The sequence below is a fragment of the Apium graveolens genome, chromosome 9 (genome assembly GCF_009905375.1).
Source record: "Apium graveolens cultivar Ventura chromosome 9, ASM990537v1, whole genome shotgun sequence".
NCBI lineage: Eukaryota > Viridiplantae > Streptophyta > Magnoliopsida > Apiales > Apiaceae > Apium > Apium graveolens.
In genome coordinates, this window is record NC_133655.1 from 271218046 (window position 1) to 271223389 (window position 5344).

The following is a 5344-nucleotide window of genomic DNA, read 5'->3' on the forward strand; positions in this document are numbered from 1 at the left end:
AGGTATCTCAAGTTTTGCCCTGCCCATTTCCCTTTCACTTTATTCCTTTCACTTTATTCACTACTAATTCACCTAGAAATATCTTGTATCCATCTATGAATCTAGATCCAAAGCAAAAATAAAAAGTTTCGGCCTTCCAGGTTGTTTCCATTGTAAAAATTATGTAAAAACATTATTATGGAGATGGGCGCCTATTCTAATTGTTTTGGTTTTGTTCAAGAGGAATTATTTTGGTTAGTGTGTTAAGTTAGTATTCTCCTCGTTTCTGTACTCTCTTATACTAAATATTTCAGTTTAAATTTTGTCATTGGTCTATTCACCAATTTACTTCCTTGGCTTGAGTATTATTCCTCCTTTCTTGGAGGTATACATATTGTGTCTTAGGTGCATTCGTATAACACTTTGAAGTGTATATGCACCTGTCTTTGATCTGTATTCATGACAAGTACAATATTTTTCTATTGATTAGTTTATATGTTGTTATAGTTACTTTTTTTATATTAGGTTATTGTTTATTCACTACCACATAAATGGTTTTCAGCAATATCGAAAAAAATGTAGCTATAGGGCGTAAGACAACACTTTAATCAATTTTATGGGTGTTGGAAATTTGTATGTGGACTTTGATGTTATGCCAACACATTTTAGAAAACAATGCCAACATCCATATTATGTTGCTTTAGGGTCCTATGGAAACATTTTTCTATAGCAACAGTACTCGATTAACAATTCTTATTTTTCCAACACCTCCTCATGTTATAGCAACACCATTTGAATTATTTTTTTCCAACACTTTATAAGGCAAGATTTTTAGTGGTAATTTTTGAATAGCTTGTTACTTAAAAAGACCTCCCAGTTTTAATCAATTTCATCCAAAAAAATTAAAATAATACACAAACCAATTCCAACTGAGATATGCAATGTCAAATTAATTCGAATATAAACTTTAAACCCATACTTGAATAAACTTTAAAGTCATACAATTCAAACTATTTCGACCTAAAATCTCATGAATATAAAGTCATACATCTTCACATCATTTTCTCCTGTTAGTTGTTATGCTTAAGATGATAGTCACTGTGTTCTGCATGCACATATATAAATAGAGGGTAATATGTGAAAACAGGACTTGCTTTCTGAGCATCTGATAGCTTTCGTAAAGAACGAGGCGGAGCTGGGCGCTTTGGCAGCCTTTTAATATCTACATCAGCGCCCCTGCATCACAAATGACTGTTAACTGAAAGCATAAACTTTGTGAAATCTCAGCAAGGATTTCTCTTTACTCAAATCAAACATAAGTGTAAAGTGTGAATCGACAAAGTGATCATATTTGATGATAATAGAGGCCTTTGAGCTTTAAAGAAAAATTGTAAGTAATAACAAGATAACTCAATACCAACTAAATATTTATAACTGAGACATAATTACAGCAAATCAGCAATGCAACACAGTTGCATGAAGTTGAATATCACAAGTTTAATAGAATGAAAAAGAAGGTATAAATGTAATCAAATAGTAGGCTGGATATGATTATAAGAAGGGAGAGGCCCTGCTAATAACAAAGTAGACAGAGTCTCTTTTACAGGGATTCTGTTAGGTTGCTACGCAACTTAGAATTGTCACTGTGAGTACCTAATTAGCACAATGGCTAATCCTACATCTGCAGAGACTAATCTACACAAGAATTAACGTTATATTAAATGAAAAATATCCTACACCATAGTTCAAAATAAACTCACTGGAATAGCCCTTACAGGCACTGTGTTGTCCTTCATTGGATACTTCAGATCCTCCATCATATTCTTACCAACAAAGCGATAGAATGGATGTATAATATTCAAGATGATCTCTATGACCACAAGTAGTAGCAAGATAACCCAGTCATGCTTATGACTCCTTGCAACTGGCAACTATGGCTCTATGAGACCTAATAGTATGCATTCCAAGCTCAACCTCCCTTGTCCTGCCCTGTTCAAGAAAAGAAAATGCAGAAGAAGATCAGTGAATTACATATCTAATTACTACTGAGTTGCTAACAATATTCTTATGCAGTATATCAGGCGTTAACAGGTACATGCCAAGTGAAAAGGTAAAGCAACTCCTTGTTTTTCACGTTAATTTTAATTTTAAGACAATGACTAATATTATGAATTATGGGCTATCCTAGGGGCAAAGACAAAGGCAGATTGGTATACTAGGGGCTATCCTGTTTTCCTTTGTAATTTTAAGGACTAAGATTAAGAATTATGGTTTGGAATTTCAGAAACAACTTAAGATCGAACATTTATTACTCATTTCAAGACAATGACTGATATCATGAAAATATCTAGGATGTCGCATACCTCAAGGTTTTTAAAAATACAACATCAATTAATCAAATCAATGATCCATGGGGAATTCGGACCCGGTCAATTACTAAGCACATTATATCGGCATACCATGAAGTAAAAAGAATGTAAACAGAACATAACGATAAATGGAGGAGCAAGAGAGGTATGAGAAGGTCCACTTTTGGAACTTGTGAATCTCCAGAAGAGTAATTGTACCAGGCCTGGGCCTTTCGCTGTTGTTGGGGCCCCCCCCCCCCCCCCCCTATATTTTCCGATCCTAAATCATTGAAATCAGTTTCATGTTAATTACATGAATTGAACCTAAATCAAAGTATACAAAAAATATAATAATAAACTCACCCATTTCAAGTCGAATGACATTGTTGTGTCCTTGTGAGTAGATTCTGGAGTTTAGCAAGATCTCAAACCATCCACTCCCTGATCTCTGCATCGATAAGATAACAAAGGACCATAAAGGGTTGCAGGCACATTCCTTCCCAAAGATTGAATCAAAACAATTTGCTGCCCTTCTCCAGCCTTTTACACATAAGTAAACACAAATCAAGTAAAAACATAATTATGCTTAACATAATTTTAGATAGAGTGTGAGGGAGTGATGGACAGAGAGATAACAAGCGATAGAAATAGGAAGAGAAAGAGAGGTCAAAGAGACATTTAATTTATTCAACCCAAACCCTAATTGAACCAATATCCTTCGCTCCAATCCTAATTGAACCCGAAACTCTGGAATCCAACCCGAATCCGTTGCTTGATTGTGTTGTTTCAACACAAGCTCGAATATAATATTTTGATAGAGAGAGCTTGAGAGAGAAAAAATGACAAAAATAGCTGATTTTTGAAAAAAATTAACAAAAATAGTCATTCTGAAAAAAGTGGCCAATTTTGGCCGATTGAATACCTATCCCAATTTGTATAAGATACTCCACTGGTAATTGGGTATTCATATATGATATTCCACTACCAGTTGGGTATCTTATATAAAGTGGATACTCCACTGACAGTTGGGTATCCCATCGGCCAACTTTTCAGAAATCGGTTATTTTTGTCAATTTTGTATAAAAATAGGCTAAAAGAGGGGATTAATCATGAAGCCTTATCAAGTGCGGGAGAGTGGAGAAAGACAGAAAAAGATAAGGCTTCATGATTAATCCCCTCCTTTTAGTCTGAAATTTTCATTTCCTGGTTGTCCGAAATTTAGCCGCCCAATTCAATTTTAACGGCCCAGTCCAATTCTTTTTTTATATATTTAATAAATATTATATTTTATTAAATTGTACATATTAGAATTATTATATTTAATTTATTACTTTAATTAAATTTTAAAAATTCATAGTCATTACAAGAATTAATTTCAAAAAATAAATATTTTAGTCATTTGAATCAAAATTTATTAGTTTTATTGAACTAATTATTAGAATTTATTCATTTAATTTTAAATTTAAATAAATATTTTTAATATTGAATAAATAAAAATAAGTCATTTATTTGACATACTTTTACTTTATATGACAAATCAATAAATTATTTTCATAAAATCAATTATTTTTAAAGATTAATTCAATTTTTGATTATAATTAATATTTTCTTTATTAATTGTCTATGGCAACAAAATGTCATTTGTGTGGGCTATTTTAGGTAGAGTGGGACTTTTCCCCCACTTTTTTTTTTAATTTTTTTCGCATATCTAAGGCAACAAGTATAAGGGTGTTAGATTAGCAAATTTAAGGCAACACTTGAAGTAACATTTGGTTATGATGTTGCTACATATCATATTATTCAATTTCATGCCACATAAGACAACATTTTTGGTGGCAACATCATTTTTGGATGTTACTGAAGGCCATTTATGTGTTAGTGATTGCATCTAACTATGGTGATTTTGCTAGTAATTAGTTTGTCGTGATGTGTTAGTCAATATCTATGACATGCATTTTCAGTTTCTTAATTTGTGCATTATCTATTGGCTTCGTAATCAAAGGTATCAATGTAATTAGGTTTAATTTCTTTTATTTGTCATTGATTATTTTCAATTACGTATCTTCATGGTCAAAATTGAATTTTATTTTTTAAAAGTATATTTGATTTTATTTTTGTAGAGATAATGATTAATTATTGTCTTTTTTTTCTATATCAAATATTTGTATCTAGTTGTGCTAAATTTTGGTTAGAGTTTTGATAATTTAGTTATGTCTCGTAACTGAGTTTTTAATGCTACATATATTGTTGTCATAATTGTTGCATTTATACTAGAAAGTTACATAACTTAAAATATTTCTTTGATGTAATTTATAAGTTTAAGGAATCTCTGAATTTTGAATCGTAACTAGTAGGGGTGTGCATTCGGTTCGGTTAACCGAAAATCGAACCGAATAACCGAAATAATTTCGGTTCGGTTAACCAAAATATGTAATTCGGTTCGATTTTCGGTAGCACATTTTTTACAATGCGGTTATTCGGTTATTCGGTTATTAACCGTAGTTAACCAAATAACCGAAATAATATAATAATAAATATTAATCTATTATTATAATAAATATTAATATATATATTTATACCTTTAATATATGTTATATTTATAATCACATCGTAGAAACTTTTTAATACCGAATGTATATGCAGGTTATGTATTTCATGTATTTTAAGCTCAAGTTAATATTAAAATAAATAAAAATTAATTGGTGTAAATAGTTATTGACAGGTAATTTTTATTCCGGAATGCTAATTATGTAAGTTTACCGGAGATCATTAACTCCCTGCATGTCATGTACAAGTACTCGCCATTTATTCCTTGTATAGCATGTGTTTTATGTATCATTCATGTTGTATTGTATATATTTTTTATTATTCTAAAATACTGGCTAAAAAATTATATCTATTTTTGTCATTTTTTTATAGTTCAAATAAATTTCGGTTTTCGAAATCGGTTTTCGGTTATTAAGCGAAAAAATTATATCGGTTCGGTTTCTAACCGAATTAAAATCGGTTCGGTTTTC

The 5344-nt window shown here is 31.1% G+C and overlaps 1 long non-coding RNA gene across 1 annotated transcript; it reads right to left on the reverse strand.

Moving 5' to 3' along the window:
* Nucleotides 1-900: 900 nt before the first annotated feature.
* Nucleotides 901-3176, reverse strand: LOC141684713 (uncharacterized). The gene is made up of 3 exons (XR_012560664.1): nucleotides 2691-3176; nucleotides 1740-1968; nucleotides 901-1215 (listed from the first exon to the last, which is right to left on the reverse strand). It is a non-coding gene; the product is annotated as an uncharacterized LOC141684713 (long non-coding RNA).
* Between the last annotated feature and the right edge of the window lie 2168 nt (nucleotides 3177-5344).